Source organism: Elephas maximus, chromosome 3 (assembly GCF_024166365.1).
Source record: "Elephas maximus indicus isolate mEleMax1 chromosome 3, mEleMax1 primary haplotype, whole genome shotgun sequence".
Lineage (NCBI taxonomy): Eukaryota > Metazoa > Chordata > Mammalia > Proboscidea > Elephantidae > Elephas > Elephas maximus.
This window is the reverse complement of record NC_064821.1, coordinates 108,011,411-108,034,001: the sequence shown is the minus strand read 5'-3', so window position 1 is coordinate 108,034,001 and position 22,591 is coordinate 108,011,411. Positions and strand designations below refer to the sequence as shown.

General features: G+C 39.3%; 1 protein-coding gene across 1 annotated transcript in view; it reads right to left on the bottom strand.

Annotated features, from left to right (window-relative positions):
- ATG4C (autophagy related 4C cysteine peptidase) overlaps positions 1-21,386 on the bottom strand; it is an 85,976-nt gene extending 64,590 nt beyond the window's left edge. The window contains exon 1 of the mRNA XM_049879453.1: positions 21,221-21,386. The gene's annotated coding sequence lies outside the window, so the exon portion shown is untranslated. The remainder of the gene's footprint in view (positions 1-21,220) is intronic.
- Between the last annotated feature and the right edge of the window lie 1,205 nt (positions 21,387-22,591).

Genomic DNA, 22,591 nt, shown 5'->3' with positions numbered 1-22,591 from the left:
GAGATCAGGAACCAGACAAGGATGCCCTTTATCGCCACTCTTATTCAACATTGTGCTGGACGTCCTAGCCAGCGCAATTAGGCTAGATAAGGAAATAAAGGGCATCAAGACTGGTAAGGAAGAAGTAAAAGTATCTCTATATGCAGAAGACATGATCTTATACACAGAAAACCCTAAAGAATCCTCAAGAAAACTACTGAAGCTAATAGAAGAGTTCAGCAGAGTATCGGGATACAAGATAAACATATAAAAATCCATTGGATTCCTCTACACCAAAAAAAGAACATTGATGAGGAAATCACTACATCAATACCATTTACAGTAGCCCCCAAGAAGATAAAATACTTGGGAATAAATCTTACCAGAGATGTAAAAGACGTATACACAGAAAACTACAAGACACTACTGCAAGAAACCAAAAGAGACCTACAAAATTGGAAAAACATACCATGCTCACGGATAGGAAGACTTACCGTTGTAAAAATGTCTACTCTACCAAAAGCAATCTATAGATACAATTCAATTCCGATCCAAATTCCAACAACATTTTTCAATGAGATGGAGAAACAAATCACCAACTTCATATGGAAGGGAAAGAGGCCCTGGATAAGCAAAGCTTTACTGAAAATGAAGAACAAAGTGGGAGGCCTCACTCTACCTGATTTTAGAACCTATTATACCGCCACAGTAGTCAAAACAGCCTGGTACTGCTACAGCAACAGATACATAGACCAATGGAACAGAATTGAGAATCCAGACATAAATCCATCCACATATGAGCTGATATTTGACAAAGGCTCAGAGTCAGTTAAATGGGGAAAAGACAGTCTTTTTAACAAATGGTGCTGGCATAACTGGATATCCATCTGCAAAAAAATGAAACAAGACCCATACCTCACTCCATGCACAAAAACAAACTCAAAATGGATCAAAGGCCTAAATATGAAATCTAATAAAGTAAAGATCATGGAAGAAAAAATAGGGACAATGCTAGGAGCCCTAATACATGGCATAAAGAGTATACGAAACATTACTAACAATGCAGAGGAGGAACTAGATAACTGGGAGCTCCTAAAAATCAAACACCTATGCTCATCCAAAGACTTCCCCAAAAGAGTAAAAAGATTACCCACAGACTGGGATTAAGTTTTTAGCTATGACATTTTCGATCAGCGCCTGATCTCTAAAATCTACATGATACTGCAAAAACTCAACTACAAAAAGAGAAATAGCCCAATTAAAAAATGAGCAAAGGAAATGATCAGACACTTTACTAAAAAAGACATTCAGGTGGCTAACAGATTCATGAGGAAGTACTCACAATCATTAGCCATTAAAAAAAAAAATGCAAATCAAAACTACAATGAGATTCCATCTCACTCCAACAAGGCTGGCATTAAATCCAAAAAACACAAAACAATAAATACGTTGGAGATGTTGTGGAGAGACTGAAATACTTACACACTGCTGGTGGGAATGTTAAATGGTACAAGTACTGTGGAAATCCCTTTGGTGCTTCCTTAAAAAACTAGAAATAGAACTACCATACGATCCAGCAATCCCACTCCTTGGAATATATCCTAGAGAAATAAGAGCCTTTACATGAACAGATATATGCACACCCATGTTCAGTGCAGCACTGTTTACACTAGCAAAAGATAGAAGCAACCAAGGTACCCATCAAAGAATGAATGGATAAATTATGGTATATTCACACAATGGAATACTACCCATCAATAAAGAAAAATGATGAACCTGTGAAACATTTCATAACATGGAGGAATCTGGAAGGCATTATGCTGAGTGAAAATAGCTGCCAAAAGGACAAATATTGTATAAGATCACTATTATAAGAACTTGAGAAACAGTTTAAACAGAGAAGAGAATATTCTTCGACAGTTATGAGAGGGTGGAGGGAGGAAGGGAGGGACAGGGGTTTTCACTAATTAGGTAGTAGATAAGAACTACTTTAGGTGAAGGGAAAGACAACACACAATACAGGAGAGGTCAGCAGAACTGGACTAAACCAAAAGCAAAGAAGTTACCTGAATAAACCGAACGCTTCGAAGGCCAGTGTAGCAGGGGTGCGGGTTTGGGGACCATGGTTTCAGGGAGCATCTAAGTCAACTGGCATAACAAAATCTATTAAGAAAACATTCTGCATCCCACTTTGGAGAGTGGCATCTGGGGTCTTAAATGCTACCAAGATGCCATCTAAGATGCATCAATTGGTCTCAACCCACCTGGAGCAAAAGAGAATGAAGAACACCACAGACACAGGGTAATTATGAGCGCAAGAGACAGAAAGGGCCACATACTCCAGAGACTACATCATCCTGAGACCAGAAAAACTAGATGGTGCCCAGCCACAACCAATGACTGCCCTGACAGGGAACACAACAGAGAATCCCTGAGGCAGTAGGAAAACAGTGGGATGCAGACCCCAAATTCTCATAAAAAGACCAGACTTAATGGTCTGACTGAGACTAGAATGACCCAAGACATCATGGTCCCCAGACCTCTGTTAGCCCAAGATAGGAACCATTCCTAAAGCTAACTCTTCAGACAGGGATTGGACTGGACTATGGGATAAACGATGATACTGGTGAAGAATGAGCTTCTTGGATCAAGTAGACACGAGACTATGTTGGCATCTCCTGTGCGAAGGGGAGATGAGATGTTAGAAGAGGGTCAGAAGCTGGCCAAAGGGACATGAAAAGAGTGGAGGAAAGGAATGTGCTGTTTCATTAGGCAGAGAGCAATTAGGAGTATACAGCAAGGTGTTTTAAATTTTTGTATGAGGGTCCAACTTGATTTGTAAACTTTCACTTAAAGCATGATAAAAATTAAAAAAAAAAAATTAAAATGCTGAGACAAAGTGCTTTCCCCTTTTTAGGACAAAGAACTCTATTCTTGTGGTTGTTAAAGACATCAGATTCAGCTGTTTAGTCACATGGAAAGCTTAACTTCCTCAATTCAATTCCCCAGGGCAGCTTCGGCTAAATAAAATAACTTGGAGATAACACCTCTTGTTAATTCATAATTTTTGCTTCTCCTTAAATTAAGTATGTTGAAAACAATACAGGGGAAGTCAGCACAAATGGACTAAACCAAAAGTTAAGAAATTTCCTGAATACAACCAAACACTTCAAGGGGCTGAGTAGCAGGGGTGTGGGTCTGGGGACCATGGTTTCAGGGGACATCTGGGTCACCTGACATAACAAGTTTATTAAGAAAACACTCTGCCTCCCACTTTGGTGAGTGGCGTCCTGGGGTCTTAAAAGCTAGCAAGCAGCCATCTTGTTGTTGTCGCTGTTAGGTGCCATCGAGTCGGTTCCAACTCATAGCGACCCTATGCACAACAGAACAAAACACTGCCTGGTCCTGAGCCATCCTTACAATTGTTGTTATGCTTGAGCTCATTGTTGCAACCACTGTGTCAAGCCACCTGGTTGAGGGTCTTCCTCTTTTCCGCTGACCCTGTACTCTGCCAAGCATGATGTCCTTCTCCAGGGACTAATCCCTCCTGACAACATGTCCGAAGTATGTAAGACACAGTCCCGCCATCCTCGCCTCTAAGGAGCATTCTGGTTGTACTTCTTCTAAGACAGATTTGTTCGTTCTTTTGGCAGTCCATGGTATATTCAGTATTCTTCACCAACACCACAATTCAAAGGCATCAGCTCTTCTTCGGTCTTCCTTATTCATGGTCCAGCTTTCACATGCATATGATGTGATTGAAAATACCATGGCTTGGGTCAGACGTGCCTTAGTTTTCAGGGTGACATCTTTGCTCTTCAACACTTTAAAGAGGTCCTTTGTGGCAGATTTACCCAATGCTACGTGTCTTTTGATTTCTCAACTGCTGCTTCCATGGCTGTTGATTGTGGATCCAAGTAAAATGAAGTCCTTGAAAACTTCAATCCTTTCTCTGTTTATTATGATGTTGCTCATTGGTCCAGTTGTGAGGATTTTTGTTTTCTTTATGTTGAGATGCAATCCACACTTAAGGCTACGATCTTTGATCTTCATTAGTAAATGTTTCAAGTCCTCTTTACCTTCAACAAGCAAGGTTGTGTCATCTGCATAATGCAGGTTGTTAATGAGTCATCCTCCAATCCTGATGGCCCGTTCTTCATATAGTCCAGCTTCTTGTGTTATTTGCTCAGCATACAGATTGAATAGGTCTGGTGAAAGAATACAGCCCTGATGCACACCTTTCCTGACTTTAAACCAATCAGTATCCCCTTGTTCTGTCCAAACAACTGCCTCTTGATCTATGTAAACGTTCCTCACAAGCACAATTAAGTGTTCTGGAATTCCCATTCTTCGCAAAGTTATCCATAATTTGTCATGATCCACACAGTCGAATGCCTTTGCACAGTCAATAACACAGGTAAACATCCTTCTGGTATTCTCTGCTTTCAGCCAGGATCCATCTGACATCAGCAATGATATCCTTGGTTCCACATCCTCTTCTGAAACCAGCCTGTATTTCTGGCAGTTCCCTGTTGATACACTGCTGCAGCTGTTTTTCACTGATCTTCAGCAAAATTTTGCTTGCTTGTGATATTAATGATATTATTCTATAATTTCCACGATTAGTTGGATCACCTTTCCTGGGAATAGGCATAAATATGGAGCTCTTCCAGTCAGTTGGCGTGGAAGCTGTCTTCCATATTTCTTGGCATAGACGTTAGTAAGCACCTCCAGCGCTGCATCTGTTTATTGAAACATCTCAATTGATATTCCATCAATTCCTGGAGCCTTGTTTTTCGCCAATGCCTTCAGAGCAGCTTGGACTTCTTCCTTCAGTACCATCGGTTCCTGGTCATATGCCACCTCTTGAAATGGTTGAATATCAACTAATTCTTTTTGGTATAATGACTCTGTGTATTCCTTCCATCTTGTTTTGATGCTTCCTGCATCGTTTAATATTTTCCCCATAGAATCCTTCACTATTGCAACTCTAGGCCTGAATTTTTTCTTGAGTTCTTTCAGCTTGAGAAACACTGAGCGTGTTCTTCTCTTTTGGTTTCCAATGTCCAGTTCTTTGCACATGTCATTATAATACTTTACTTTGTCTTCTCGAGACGCCCTTTGAGATATTCTGTTCAGTTCTTTTACTTTACCAATTTTTCCTTTTGCTTTAGCAGCTCAACATTCGAGAACAAGTTTCAGAGTCTCCTCTGACATCCATCTTGGTCTTTTCTCTCTTCCCTGTCTTTTCAGTGATCTCTTGTTATCTTCATGGATGATGTCCTTGATGTCATTCCACAACTCGTCTGGTCTTCGGTCTCTAGCGTTCAATGCGTCAAATCTATTCTTCAGGTAGACTCTAAATTCAGGTGGGATATACTCAAGGTCATATTTTGGCTCTCGTGGACTTGCTCTGATTTTCTTCAGTTTCAGCTTGAACTTGCATATGAGCAATTGATGGTCTGTTCCACAGTCAGCCCCTGGCCTTGTTCTGACTAATGATATTGAGCTTTTCCATCGTCTCTTTCCACAGATGTAGTCAGTGTAAGACAGACTAGGAAGAAGGACCCGGCAGTCTACTTCTGAAAAACATTAGCCAGTAAAAACCTTATGAATAGCAGCGGAACACTGCCTGATATAGCACTGGAAGATAAGCCCCCCAGGTCAAAATGCACTCAAAAGATGCCTGGAGAAGAGCTGCCTCCTCAAAGTAGAGTCGACCTTAATGACGTGGATGGAGTAAAGCTTTCAGGACCTTCATTTGCTGATGTGATGTGACTGAAAATAAGAAGAAACAGCTGCAAACATCCATTAATAATAGGAACCTGGAATTTAAGAAGTATGAATCTAGGAAAATTGGAAATCGTCAAAAATTACATGAAACACATAAACATCGATATCCTAGGCATTAGTGAGCTGAAATGGCCTGGTATTGGCCATTTTGAATTGGACAATCATATAGTCTACTATGCTGGGAATGACAACTTGAAGAGGAATGGTGTTGCATTCGTCGTCAAAAAGAACATTTCAAGATCTATTCTGAAGTACAACGCAGTCAGTGATAGGATGATATCCATACGCCTACAAGGAAGACCAGTTAATATGACTATTATTCAAATTTACCTACCAACCACTAGGGCCAAAGATGAAGAAATAGAAGATTTTTATCAGCTGCTGTAGTCTGAAATTGATCGAACATGCAGTCAAGATGCTTTGAAAATTACTGGCAATTGGAATGCGAAAGTTGGAAACAAAGAAGAAGGATCAGTAGTTGGAAAATATGGCCTTGGTGACAGAAACAATGCCGGAGAATTTGAGCAGCCATCTAAGATACATCAATTGGTCCCAACCCACCTGGAGCAATGGAGAATGAAAAATACCAAAGACACATGGAAAATATTAGCCCAAGAGACAGAAAGGGCCACATAAACCAGAGACTCCATCAGCCTGAGATCAGAATAACTAGATGGTGCCCAGCTACCACCAATGACCGCCCTGACAGGGAACACAACACAGAGTCCCTGATAGGGCAGGAGAAAAGTGGGGTGCAAAAGTCAAATTCTAGAAAAAAGACCAGACTTAATAGTCTGACTGAGACTGGAGGGGCCCCAGAAGACATGGCCCCCAGACTTTCTGTTAGCCTAGAACTGAAACCATTCCCAAAGCCAACTCTTCAGACAAAGATTAGGCTGAACCATAAGACATAAAATAATACTCATGAAGATAGTGCTTCTTAGCTCAAGTAGATACATGAGACTAAATGGGCAGCTCCTGTCCAGAGGCAAGGTGAGAAGGCAAAAAGGGAGAGAAGCTGGTTGAATGGACACAGGAAATCTGAGGTAGAAAGGAGAAGTGTGCTGTCACATTATAGGGAGAACAACTATGGTCACATAACAATGTGTGTATACATTTTTATATGAGAAACTAACTTGAACTGTAAACTTGTACTTAAAGCACAATAAAAAAATAATAAATAAATGTGTTGAGATTTGAAAGGAGGAAAAGAATAGATTATTGTTTGATTCTATTCAGTATATTAAAATATTTTCTTTGTGACATGAGCCAAGAAAGGCAAGACAAACAGTACTTTCAGTTTAACTGCAAATGAGTAGAAAACACAATGAAGAAACCACAATCAACTTTAAAAGTCTCACTGCAAAATACAAAACTATCCTCAACTACAGACTCCCCTTCCAAAAGTTTCACTAAAAAAAAAAAAAAAATTTAGAACTAATTAAAATTCATTTGTCTACAAAGCATAAAATGAAGTGATTTAGCCATTATTCAGTATATTTCAATCTCCTCTAGTACCTAAAATATCTGACTGTCCCACTGATCAAACTGATACGCCAAAATTCTTATTTATTCTATCTAGTGTCATCAGAGCGCCAGTCTAGAAAACCATCAAAATAACGTTCTTCACAATTCCCAAATTATTTTTTAGAAGGAATTTACGGTTTACTTATTAAAACTTTAGAGAAATAACTGTCTTTTTTTCAAGCAGATTTCTCTACTACAACATATCTTACCATCTACATCACCATATTTCTGTTGTTTACATTCTGATAAATCCATTTTTAATTAAAAATTAATGACATGAAAGAGCAGGAAATCCTTTTATTCTACCTCAGTAAACATAGATAATGCCACTTCCATTGCCATTGAGTCAATTCTGACTCATAGCGACCCTATAGGACAGAGTAGAACTGCCCCATAGAGTGTCCAAGGAGCACCTGGTGGATTCAAACTGCCGACCCTTTGGTTAGCAGCTGTAGCACTTAGCCACTATGCCACCAGGGATAATGCCACCAGGGATAATGCCACTAAAAAAAAAAAAAAAGGTGTGGTTTACTCCTAACTTCATTGTCAATGATGTGGGAAGAAGTGTAAAGACTAAGCAGAGTTGTTTTGGAAGACAGAGCTACAGCCAGAAATATGAAAACCATCGATTGAGACCCAGATGTCATTTTTTGAGAGTCACTTTCTAACCATAATCAAGCATTAAAAGAGTCAATAAATTACAAACAGATAAACGCAAAGGATACTCAAATCTTTATACCTTGAAGGGCTGGTGAAGGTAATCAGCCTCTCCCATATGGCAATAGACAGAATATTTTACCCACTTAGGATTTAAAGCCAAATAAAAGCTCTTGACAGACAAAAGTTTAAGAAATGGTTCTACAGAATACATCTCAGTAGCTAGACAAAAACACTGCAGACTTCCGAGACTGGCTTATGCTTGGGCATCTTCCCCAAACGGTATTCTGCAGCAAGATGAAATATAGGTATTGATTTAGAATTTTTGATGTGCTTTTAGCTATGTCATCAAATAAAATGAACTGTAAAGTCTGCCCTAAATTTTTCATCTACTGTAACCTTTTCTACTTGCTTGCGTTTTTAGTAACAAACATCAATCCGTCCTCCAATCTTGAAGGTCTCTCAATACCTTGGGCTGTCATATCTCTGCTCTTTTATTTCATCTCTCCATCTTAGTTCTTTGCTTGCATAAATATCAATTATTGTTTCCATTTCTATGCCCCTCTTTTCCTGTACCTACCAATTTTCTAACATAATGCTCTAAAAATGTTTATAAACCCTCTGAAAAACAGCCTAAGGGCTAGGTATAATTATTTAAAAAAAAAAAAAAAAAAGGCAAATATGAAGAAGGGGAGAGCACTTATTTTCCCCGTCAGAGGCTAAGGGTTAGGCAAGATATGTGGCAGTAAGAGATGACGACAAAAAGATTAAAAAAAGAAACAGCAGCATAGTAAGGGCATGCACATTCAGAAGCTAAGTGAAGAGGAATAAAGGGCTAATAGCAAAAAGGCTTCATAGGGTGGTTTTGCCTCAAGGATACATCTTATAAACATGCTTAGGACTCCTTGGGTTCACACTCTCCACTTAAAAACAATAAATCAATACGCCAAACCAAAAAACCCATTGCCATTGAGTCAATTCTGACTCATAGCAACCCTATAGGACAGAGTAGAACTGTCCCATAGGGTTTCTAAGGTTGTAAATCTTTACAGGAGCAGACTGCCACATCTTTCTCCTGCAGAGCAGCTGGTAGATTTGAACCTCCTACCGTTTTGTTAGCAGCTGCATGCTTAACCATTGCCCCACCAAAAAAACAAACCAAACCCATTGCTGTCAAATCTGACCACAGCAACCCGACAGGACATAGTAGAACTGCCCTATAGAGTTTCCAAGGAGCATCTGGTAGATTCCAACTGCCAACCTTTTGGTTAGCAGCTGTAGCACTTAACCACTAGGCCACTAGGATTTCCAATTGCCCCACCAGGGCTCCTTATATCAATACACAGCTCCTTTACAGTAACAATTTAAATAAAACATACTACATATGCATTCTCTTAAATCTAAATGTAATACATGTATGGAAGAAAGTAAGTATTGAGCAGCACTATGTATTCACCCTCACAACTGACTTGTATCAAGTTCCTGTAGGCACAAACCTCCACTTGTGGAACAAGGAGTACTACATGTTCACAGGCTGTGTAAAGTCATCATCATAGCCAACATAAATGGGACATGAGGCATTTAAATGACCTCACTCATTTGCTTGAAGACCACAGTAAGAATTATTAATGGTAGATGGGCTATATTAAGCATTCCTTGATCTTATCTCTTAAGAACATAATAAATCTATTATAGATTAATAAAGGAGCCATAGTGGTGCAGTGGTTAAGCACTCAGCTGCTAACCGAAAGGTCAGCAGTTTGAACCCACCAGCCGCTTCACAGGAGAAAGATGTGGCCACCTGCTTCCATAAAGCTTACAGCCTTTGAAACCCTATGGGGCAGTTCTATTCTGTCCTGTAAAGGTCGTTATAAGTCGGAATCGACTGGAGAGCAATGGGTTTATAGTTTAATAAAGAAAATTTAATTATGTCAGGACCTTGATAATCTCTGGTGAGTCCAAAGTAACTATGAATGTTTGGAGCCTCTATACTTTAAAATGCAACTTTTTGAGGAGGAAGCTGTTAAATATGCAGTCTACATATATAAGAGGTAACATACTAGGCCAAACCATTTAATCAACAAAATAAACCAGTCCCTGCAAGAACTGAAAAAATCAGAAACTCAGTATTGATAGGGAAGTTACAAAGCATCCAGCAACCAGTAAGTATTTATATAAACAATAGACATTTCCTTTACATTCACACCATTCTCTCACACAATACATTCTATTAGCAATCTCACACCAGACTTGCTTGGAGTGGGAGGGGCAGGGAAGAAAAATGTATAAATTTACAAGATTGAAAAAATATCACCCCTGTCCCCACAAATCTGATCTGCTCTCTGGTTCAGACTCACTAATCAATAATTGAGGTCAGCCAATCATATAGTAGCAATATCTCCTTACAACATCCCTGACAAGTGCTGCCACTCTGTCTCTGACTGAACATTTCTACAACAGGGAGCTCAGTACTTAATCAGTATGGTACTGAGTAGAAAATACAGCTATTAAGTTTGAAAGTCTGATAATGTTTTAGGCTGTTTGTTTTCCACTAACATAAGTTTTAGAGTATCCACATAGCTACATGACACCTGTTAATTTTAAGCAAGTATACTTGCTAGAAAGACCATTACAATATATGGAATCAAAAGCCTGTCTCCTGCTTATTACCACTAACTAATCCTGGCTGTCCCCTATGAAACTAATAATCTCACTTCCATTTGATAGTCCATCAGATATTTAAAGACATACCCCCTCATCTCCCAAATCTTCTCTTTCCCACGTTAAACCAAAAAAAACTAAACCCGCTGCCAACTCACAGCAACCCTATAGGACAGTGTAGAACTGTCCCATAGGATTTCCAAGGCTCTTATACTTTTTCTTATACTTAGAGAAGCAGACTGCCACATCTTTCTCCCACATAGCGGCTGGTGGGTTCAACCCCCCGACTTTTTGGATAGCAGCCGAGGGCTTAACCACTGTGCACCTGATCACTGTGCACCTGGACTCCCTTTTCCACATTATATATCCCCAATTCTTCAACTAGTCAGGAGACAGTTACATGAATGGTAATGTGGGCCTCAATCAGGGTATGGTAAGGGTATTAGAGATGAAGAGATTCAAGCAACAAGCTGACATGGTAGAATCAGCAACATCATACAAATATGTGAATATGTATAAGCCTGTATATGGGAGAGGCAACCAGAGTCACTCTGACATTTCAGGACTGGTGTTTAGGAGGATGATGGCTTAACAGAAACAGGGTACCTAAGAGGAGAAGGCTAAAGTGAAGATGGGAAATTCAGTTTGAAACAGTGGTTTTGAAGTCTGTAACAAGTAAATATGGATAAAATCTTTTTCAAGTCCCACTTGTTTCTATTGCCAAGAAAAAGGTATATCCATATTATTGAGACTAGTAACTGTACATCATTTAAACACAAAATATCCCATTTACTCATTTATCAAGTATTTGAGTGGTTACTCCTTCAAGACAGTATGGGTGATATAAAGTAATGAAACTCAGTCCCTGTCCTCATTAACCTTACATTTTAATAAGCAATGTTGATAAACAACCCGAACACAAGACCAAATGTGGCTATGTCTCACAAAGTGTTATAACTATTAAGAGGAATATTGTTCTCCTTTCCAATGAGAGTATTCACACATGAATAATATCACAGGGTAATACATGTTCACAACTGGCATTCTTCAAATACAAAAGACAAGGACATAAAAATAACATATCTATTCTGGGTATAAATAAAGGAAAACATCAGACATATTGCTCGTGAATGAGTTAAACTACCCTCAACAATTGTGTCTATTGTTAAAGATTAATGCTTGCATTGTATCACCAGCCAAAAAAAGAGCTTTGTATAAAATGTTCACAAACACAACTGCTTTGGCTTACAAATGGAATTGTTTGATGTCATTTTTCTCATCATTCCTAATTTTAATAATATCACATCAAGTTGAAAACAGAACTACAAGTTTAAGCCTCCCAGTGTTTAAAACTTCATATTCTCTACGAGATAAAATTGTTCTAGAGTGTCCCATAACTATACATTACAATTAAATTTTAAATTATTATGACTACTTTAGTAGTTTTACAGAATACTGATTTTATAGAAAGAGTCTCTTAAAAAGTAGCTTAGTAGGAACCTAACTATATTTTAAATTATTAACATAATTACACAGAAAAAACAACTCAACTTTTGAACAGCTACTTTGTCTAGACACCTTTAGCAGGATATATTCTCAGGACATAAAACAGCAAAAAAAAGAAAAAAATTTACTTGGCAGATTTGTTGTTGAAACTAGTATTAGCCTAGTAATTCCAAATCTTCTTTATGTGTATTGTAGAATAGATTAACCGGGTAAATATATTGATATGGATAAGAATCAGAATCCTCCCTATGAGAAAAGGAAGATATAAATACGAATTGGGAGAAGACAAAGAACTCTATGACACTGAATTTGAAATGCAGATATTCTACAAACTCATGGTTTCATATATATTCTTTATCTCTGTCCACTTAAAGAGAAATTGGCATATTCAATGCCCAGACCTTACCAAAATATATCAGAACTTCATGGTGAAATGGCTAACTTCAAGTCTCAAGCAGAGAAAATACAAGATAAGCTTGGAACATTGTACTGCGCCAAAAAGTAAGAAAGTCCTCAAATATCAATATGGATATATCAAAAGGACATAGGAATCAGCTTGAAGAGGCTTCCACTGACCAAATTTGCAATAATTTAATCATCAGAAAAAGAACTGATGGTAACAGATAACAACACACTGGATACATTTTTGGGTACAGAGAGATACTAAAATAAAAGAGTTGGGGAGGGAAAGCTCTTCTTTAGAGAAGATAGCCAGCAAATATATGTAGAACAACTGACAGAACTGGAAACAATCACTATATGGCAACCAACAATGTAATGACTGATTCAGGCAAGGCTCATTAATGGCTATTAAAACCACCAGATTATTAAAAAAAAAAAAAGTTAGAATACAGGATATCCACACTGCTTTGATCTCAAAGCACAATTGAGAAAGAGTACTTTTAGAATGGAGAAATCTGGCTAAACTGATTGATTTTAACATCACCAATAATGGAACAAACTGTCATTTCCTTATTCCTGATGTGATAAAACGAGAAGTTCAAAACATCGCCTATATTACTAGCAGTCTTGAAAAAAACTGCTTCATCTGAAACTACTCATGAAGAAACACTCAGACAAATTCATTTTGTGGGCGTTCTACAAAACAGCTGACCTGGATTCTTTAGAAATGTCTATGTCATGAAAGACAAAAAGAAAACGTAGGGACTCTTGCAGATAAAAGAAAAGTGACGTAACAACTAAATACAATTCACAGTCCCTAACTGGATTCGATATTTAAAAGAAAGAAAGAAAAGCTCCAATGGACGTTACTGGAACATTTGGGGAAATATAAATTTTTAAATATGTACATTAGATATTATCGTATCAAGGTTAAATTATTAGGGTATACTAATGACATTATCTTTTTTTTTTTACTAATGACATTATAGTTATGTAAGTTCTAGTTCTCAGACGCATGATGAAGTATTTAGGAGTGAAATTTCATGATGTCTCCACCTTTCAAAAAGTTCAGCAAGAAAAAAAGTATATATGAGAGAGACAGTAAATGAGGCACAATGTTAACAAGTGCTGATGCTAAGTGACGGACATACAGGTATTCGTGACAGTACTCTTACAATTTATCTATAGGTTTGAAACTTTAAAGAAAAGAAGTTGGGGGGGAAGCAGGGTGGAAATCAAGTTGGCTACAGAGCAACTGATCAGACTCGTTTAACCTACTGCAATATACTAAGAACCCCGAAAGTCTTTGTCATACAAAAGAAGCTGAGCAATTCAGTAGACAGAAAAATAGTTTGGACTTTCCTAGCCTGAGCCTCTCCCTACTACGCAGGAGCCTGTATAGTGGTTTATTTTCCTTACCTACAAAATATGAAAAAATGCTTACTTTACCAGGAGCCAATTTAAAGAATAATAAAAACAACTATAAAGTACTTTGAAAGTTGACTGATTATTAAATAATTATTAGTGCATAGAGACACGGACTTGGAGTCAGAAGATGTGAGCGTGCCACGTATATGACTTACATGGCTCAGTTCCTCATACACTTAAGAACAAAATTAGAAATAAGTGAAAACACTTTGTAAAATATATTTACTATGAAACGTAAAATTTAAATAAATTTAGCCCAAATATTAATATTAGTAATTATTGTTTTATATACTTTTATGATTCTAGAATACTTCTTATACCATATCACTACTCTTTAATCTTGGCTAAAATAAAATGTTATATCCATAACAACAAAAGGCCACCAAAACAATTAGTCTCTGACACATCTGAGGCGGCATGAATTGCAAACCCTGAACTTGTGTGTGTGTGTGTGTGTGTGTGTGTGTGTGTGTGTGTGCACTGATACATTTTTTAATAGGGAATTCATTTAAAAAGTATTTATTGAGTGTCTAATGTGTACCAGGCACTGTTCTGGGCACTAGGGACACAACACAATAAGTAAATGGACAAAAGCCCCTGCCTTCTTGGAGCACATTCGATATTCTAGAGGGAGCCACAGAGTTCGCTACCCATTACACTACTAATCTTAGAATCCATTTTTCCTTAGGTTTTGACAGATATTAAACTCAAAAGTTTATTATATTCTGTACTGCCATGAAACAAAAAAACCAAAGCCGTTGCCGTCCAGTAATTCCAACTCACAGTGACCCTATAGAACAAAACAGAACTGCCCCCATAGCGTTTCCAAAGAGCACCTGGTAGATTCAAACTGCTGACCTTTCAGTTAGCAGCCATTGCGCTTAACCACTCCACCACCAGGGCTCCATATTGTCACGTGGGTGTGATTTTAATGATGGTTGCATTTTGGTTTTAAGGAGAATAAAATGGCTTTCGAGACAGTACTAGAGCTCCCATTCAGGTAAATAACCCCCATGATACCTAGGCTAAACTCTGGTTGCTGTCTAGTTGATGCCAAATCATAGCAAGTAGAACTCACACAGTTCTCATAGAGAGTAGAAAACTGCCTCATAGGGGTTCCAAGGCTGTAATCTTTACAGAAGTGGACTGCCACATCTTTCTCCCTCAGAGTGGCTGGTAGGTTTGGACCACCGACCTTTCGATTAGACCTTTCAATTAGCTGCCAAGTGCTTAACCACTGAGCCACCAGGGCTCCTTCAGTAATAACTAAACCAACCAACCGAACTCACTGCCATCAATTCAATTCCAACTCACAGCAACCCAACAGGACAGAGTAGAACTGCCCCATAGGGTTTCCAAGACTGTAATCTTTACAGAAGCACATTGCCACATCTTTCTCCCATAGAGCAGCTGATGGGTTCAAACCTCCAACCCTTCAGTTAGCAGCCAAGCAATTAACCAGTGTGTCACCATTGCTCCTTCAGTGGTAATAAGCAGGGCTAAATTAAAGAGAATTTGATAATGGACCACAACTACCACAGCTTCCACCAGACTGAGTCCAGCACAACTAGATGGTGCCCGACTACCACCACTGACTGCTGACAGGGATCACATTGACAGGGGTCCCAGACAGAGTTAGAGAAAAATGTAGAACAAAATTCTAACTTACAAAAAAAGACCAGAATTTCTGGCCTGACAGAGACTAGAGAAACCCCAAGACTGTGGCCCCTGGACACCTGTTTAGCTCAGTAACGAAGTCACTCCTGATGTTCACCCTTCAGCCAAAGATTAGACAGGCCCATAAAACACAATGAGACTAAAGGAGCACACCAGCCCAGGGGCAATGACAAGGAAGGCAGGAGGGGATGGGAAAGCTCATAATAGGGAACCCAAGGTTGAGAAGAGAGAGTGTTGACATGTTGTGGGCTTGGTAACCAATGTCACAAAACAATATGCATACTAACTGTTTAATGAGAAGCAAGTTTGTTCTGTAAACCTTCATCTGAAGTACAATAAAAAATAAATAAAAACTTGATAGAAACGTTTTAAAAAAGAGAATTTGAGAATATGTTTATGATTAACTTTAAAAACTTTACATGAGAGAGTAGAGCAGCTTATCAACTATATGCCATGGTGAGCTGCACAGAAATCAGCAACTTATAAGATTTCACAAAAGCCTTCCAAGAGTATTTTCTCTGCTAACCTTATCTTGCCTGTGAGGGGTACAGCAGGCAAACACTAAACTCTTAGAGCCTAACTTCTTCTTCACCTTATCCATAAGGGCTAAAAGCCAGTACACGTTCAGAAAAGTCTTGCTAAAAATAAAGGTAATCATCCTAACAAATAATAATTACAAACCAATCTACCATCAGGTTTCTATTACAGCTGCAGACTAACAATCATCTCTGATGAACATTCTGTGAAAGAAGACGTGCTGACTCTTCTAGGACAACGCTGAATAAGCAAAGCAATCTTGTATTTTCTCTGCATTCAAAAGCAACTACAAAATAAATCTTAAAATATTACAGAAGTCCAGATAACCTCAGACCCGACATCACTATAATAATAATAATAAATACTTAACCTCTATACTAGGAATTATGTTAACCTGTGGGCATGTATCATCTCATTTAACCCTCACAATTCTGTAAGGCAGGTACCATTATTATCCTCACGTTATAAATAAACAACAAAAAATGGAAAAGGCTAAATAACTCCTGCAAGGCCATACTGCTAGTAAATAGCAAAACAGACCTTGAGCCCAGACAGTCTGACTCCAAAGCCAACACTCTCAACCACTGTATACACTCTACTGCTTTACTACGAAATGTAAAATCTAAATAAGACACTGATGTATTACCTATCAGAAATTATACAAATGAGATATTTCTAAAGAAAAATCAAAAGTATGTCATTTTTCCCTAATGTACATTTATATTTACATATGTAGTAAATGAATGAAGTTAGAATTTAACCAGATACCCAATTCAACGTCAAATTCCAAATGAAAATAAAGATTACGGATTACTCAGTTACCTATTCATGTATATGATTTAATGTTACATATATATTCGAAACAGGTATCCACATATTTCCAGATGTTTTTGTTTAGGACTTCACTCCCTGCTCATCCAAGGAGGGAAAAACACTGAAAAAACTCATTGCAGTCAATTGGTCTCAACCCACCTGGATCAAAGGAGAATGAAGAACACCAAGGTCACACGATAACTATGAGCCCAAGAGACAGAAACAGCCACAGGAACCAGAGATTTACATCATTCTGAGACCAGAAGAACTAGATGGTGCCTGGCCATAACCGATGACCGCCCTGACAGGGAGCACAACAGAGAACCCCTGAGGGAGCAGAAGATCAGTGGGATGCAGACCCCAAATTCTCATAAAAAGACCAGACTTAATGGTCTGACTGAGACTAGAGGAATCCCGGCAGTCATGGTCCCCAAACCTTCTGTTGGCCCAGGACAGGAACCATTCCCGAAGACAACTCATCAGACATGGAAGGGACTGGACAGTGGGTAGGAGAGAGATGCTGATGAAGAGTGAGCTACTTGTATCAGGTGGACACTTGAGACCGTGTTGGCATCTCCTGCTGGGGGGGGATGGGAGGGTACAGAGGGTTAGAAACTGGCAAAATTGTCAGGAAAGGAGAGACTGGAAGGGCTGACTCATTAGGGGGAGAGTAAGTGGGAGTATGGAGTAAGGTGTATATAAGCTTATATGTGACAGACTGACTTGATTTGTAAACGTTCACTTAACGCTCAATAAAAATTATTAAAAAAAAAAAAAACCCATTGCAGGAGTATCACTCCTCTAATATGTTTAACTGAAACGATGACATATAAGGAAAAAAAAAGGCAAGAAATCAGGAATTAACCTTGATCACTGCTGCCACAGTTAGAAATATTAATAAACAAAGCATGTCCCCCCAAACCCTGGTCCTCAATCATTGTTCTCTCAGTGAACTGCAGACCCTTTCCTCTCCTTCATCCCCCCACCCAATCTACCACCCAGTTTCACCTGCGAAACATCTCTGGAATCCATCCACTTCTATTTCAACGTTTTCACCACCACCTTCTCCAGGATACCATCATCTCTCATCTGGGCTACCTCAACAATCTCCTAATCGGTCTCTCCCCATCTACCCTATCTCCTCGATAGTCAGTCCTTCCTTTGCATAACATCAAGCCCTTTATTACAGCACTTAACATAGTTATAATTTTAAATTTCTTTGACTGAATACTTGATTTCCCCCATGTGTCTGGCAGTTTGTCGTACTGTGGGGGCTTGTGTGTTGTTCTGATACCGGAAGCTGTGCCGCCAGTATTCTGATACCAGCAGGGTCACCCACGCGGAGGGGCTTCAGCTGAGCTTCCAGACTAAGACTATGAAAAATGAGCCGGTGGTCTACTTCTGAAAAGAATTAGCCAGTGAAAACCTTATGAATAGCAGTGGAACACTGGGCCGGGCAGTGTCTCATTCTGTGGTACAAAGGGTCACTATGAGTCAGAACCAACTCAACAGCACCTAACAACAACAACAAATACTTGATTAATGTTTGCCCCCACTATCCAATAAGTTCTATGACAGTAGAGACTAAGGCAATGAGGTTGAGGAGAGGAATCTCTCTTTCAGAGGAGAGAGAAAGAGCTGTGTTGCATGGCATGCTGGGAGTTGAAATGGTTACAGTAGGAATGCAAAAAGGAATAAATTTCTAGAGCTGTTGTGAAAGAACCAGTGGAACCTGCCTGTTAATTCTGCAGTGCTAGGGGCAGTGGGCTTTATTACTCCCCCCTATTTCACCAAGGCCTAGAAGAGCATCCGGTTAATAAATAAGTGCTAAATGACTGAAAGTACTAAGATTAGAAACAAATTTATAAATAATCCAAAAAGTAAACTGGTTACGAGACCCACCAACTGTCATAAGGAGTACCTTATTTCATGATTCCAAGTCACAAACTTTTACATTTTAACTACCATCTCTGAAATGCATCTGCAGCTGATGATCCTTGTTTAATTGACAATTTTTTTTTTCCTTTCTTAGTGGTACGTAAAATAATAGTGTATCTCGGAATAAAAATCATGATTTGATGAAATAGGTAAATCTACCCGTACACCTCTGCCACCTCCCTCAGCACTCTGGAATTAACAGGCAGGTTCCACTGTTCCTTCACAACAGCTCTCGAAAGTCATTCGTTTTTTCCATTCCCACTGTAACCACTTCCTACTCCCCAGTACGCCATGCAACATGGCTCCCTCTCCTCTGGCGCAGGAACTACAGGCTCCAATATGAACTGCGTCCCTCATTCCTTTCCCCAACCTCACTGCCTCTCATTTGGGCTCTTACATGAGTGAATTTACTCTGAAATACTATACACTTAGCTCCAAATCTTTAGCATAGCTGAAACCATTTTGGATTAATTAGGAATAATCCCAATTTGACAGGATGCAAGTATTTGTATTTTACTGGCATATGTAGGTTTTATTTGATTCCTTAAAAACGATAATTTTACTATTAGAATCTCTATAGTACAGTAGGCACCCTGGTGGTTGAGAGCTAGGGTGCTAATCAAAAGGTCAGCAATTCAAATCTTCCAGCAACTCCTTGGAAACTCTGTGGGGCAGGTCTACTACTCTGTTTTATAGGATTACTATGAGTCATTATGGCAGTGGGTTTGGTTTTGGGTTGCTAACCAAAAGATTGGTGGTTTGAACCCACCCAGCGGCTCCTCGAGAGAAAAGACCTGGTGATCTCCTCCCATAAAGATTATAGCTTAGGAAACTCTATCCCATAGAGTTCTACTCTGTCCCATAGGGTCACTATGAGTCAGAATTGATTCAGCGGCACACAACAGTGATGTAATAATCAAAATAAAAGAGAAGCTGCAAGCTCATTTGAGTTACATGGTCCCAGAAACCCAGGAATTTCAATCTACAAAACATTAGTAGTATACAATGCTGTTTTACCAGAGCTGTCAAAATATCTAGAAGCACCTCATAGCAAGTTACTGCAAATCAATTTTTAAATATATTTGGACCCTGTTTTACAGGGGGAAAAAAGCACCAGTTAAACAGTTTTTAAACTCTTCACTGAACTATACAATTCCTTATAGTGGCCACAGTTTAAAACAGTTTCCAAAATCTTACAGTGAATGAACTGATAATCCAATATAGAATTAATTTATTGGACTAATTAGAAATTCTTCTCAGTTCAGGAAAGAATCTTTATTAATTTATAACATGGAAAAGACACAGACTTTACCTCACAAAGCCTTTCCAATCCCTCTGGATACTTTCAGTGACTCATAGTCTAATTACAAATTACAACCAAGCAAGACACTACCTTATGTCTATCTGCTATCAATTAACACATAATCACTGCAAAATTTCCAACTGGGGATACGTGGTCTGAGTAGGAAAAGTGAAGAAAATTCTTATGTAATTCAGATATACAGAGCTGAAGGGCGAGGAAATTCTCTCTAGTTTTAGGCTAGCAGCAAACCCTGATGGGAAAATAATCCATATGAAACGAAAACACAAATCAAAAAAATCTTATATAAACTTAATAAACATTAAGTTATGCTGAGATGACCAATGAAGTCTCCCGTATTCACCAGTCATCACTTCAGCTGGGAATTTTTACAATTACGTGTGAGAAAATATTCTGAACCTTCAACCTACATAGCCCTAATATGTGGATGAGGGTGGGAGGGTTGAGGGCGAGCAAAAACCAAATACAGCAAAGTGAGTCAAGTTAATGTCTGGGTGGGATAACATTAAGACATTCTGACGTCCGTGTTATAGTCTGAAGCAGGAACTAAGGCCCAGAGTGGGGGAGAGGATTAGAAATGAGAAAACTGAGATCTTGGGGGATCCGTTTTCCATTTATTTATTTAACCGGGCGACAGAGCATTGGCACGGGGAAAGGATTATGTGGATGCGAGAGCTCAGGCGACAATAAGGTCTTGCCTGGAATACCTAAAGAAAGGCACAAGGAGACGGGAAACAGCTGCCCACAGGAAGGCTTACGGTTTGTTATCTCTGGAGCCCAGAACCGGGCGAGGAGGAGTCAGAAGAGAAATGAGACTAGAAAGGATAGGTGACAGAAAAGCCAAAACTCTCAGAGAGCCCAGAGGGTTGCACGCAGGGTCTCCACTGAGGGCTGGGCCCCAAGAAGCCTGCTCATTCGGGGACCTGAGACACTAAGTCCCAACCTTCTCCTGACTCTGCTAGCCTCAAGTCGTCCCCTCACCTAAACAGGAGGTCTGGAGAACTGTAAAGAATGTGCAGGAGCCATCAACTCGGGAAATCTCCAGCTCTAGCAGCAGCCGCCACCAAAGCTGCCCGTAACCACGCAGACGCTCCGATCTCGGTTCCGCAGCGACAGAGGCGACACAAACTCCCCGGCCGCCGTAGAAAGAAGCCTCCCCTTCAAACTCAGCAGGTCAGCCACTTCCGGAGCATTGGGACCTTTCCATTGGTGGCCGCCATAGCAACACCCTCTAGCCTGCTTTCCGCTTGCTTAAGCGAACCCTCTTTCCACCAGTTCGCCACCTCAGCCCCTAAACCGCAAATGCGCCAAGGGCAGAACTAAGGGAAAATATTAAGTTCTAAGTAGTATCTCTCTGATGGACAAACCACGTTAAGGCAACTTTAAGTTCCTGTTGGAGCCCTGGTGGCGCAGTGGTTAAGAGCTCGGCTGCTAACAAAAAGGTCGGCAACTGGAATCCACCAGCTGCTACCTGGAAACCCTATGGGCAGTTCTGTTCTGCCCTGAATGCAGTCAGTGGGTTTGGGGTTTTTTTAAGTTTTTGTTGAACCATCGGACTTCAACTCCCAGTATGCCGTGCAACATGGCTCCCTCTCCTCCGGCGCAGGAACTACAGAACCCAGCATACACTACGCCCCAGATTCCCTAACCCTCCGCATTCCCTAAATGCGGTATCAAAGAACTCATTAAATCCTTTAAACCAATATACGCCTTCTTCCGACCCTCACTTTCGTAAAAAATACTAGTATTCCCTCTTACCCTGTTGGGAAGGTACTCTAAGCCAAGCTATAGTTGGGACCGTAGGTAGATACTTATCTAAATATTAAGGGATGTATGTACTCAAATTTCACATTCATATGATTTTCAAGGAACAGAAAGATATCCTGGAGACTTTTATGAAAACGGAAAATTTCATCCTCACTTCAATGGGATGTTGATAGAAATACTAGATTAAAGCACTGCAAAATGTAATTCAATGTTATTTGGTGGTACCACAAGATTTTCTTGGAGCAAGTACTACCAGGCAGAATCCTGAATTACATAGGAAATTTTAGAGCTAGAAGTAAAAATTCTCTAATTTTTTTAGTGTATAGTACCGAACTATGAAACCGCATGGGAAAAACTTTCAGAACGCAGGGTTGAAAAGTTCAAAATTAAACTTCAAACGTGTTTTTCAATTTTTTTTTGATGTGTTTAATAGTTGGAATTATTATTCTTACAAAAACAGGTAACTGGAGCGATTTTTCTGTTATGTAGTGGAGGCTACCAAGTACCAATAAAATAAAGGTTAATAGTAAGATCACAAATTAAATATTATTTAGAGTGAACAAAGTAATTGGTTTCTTACCGGAT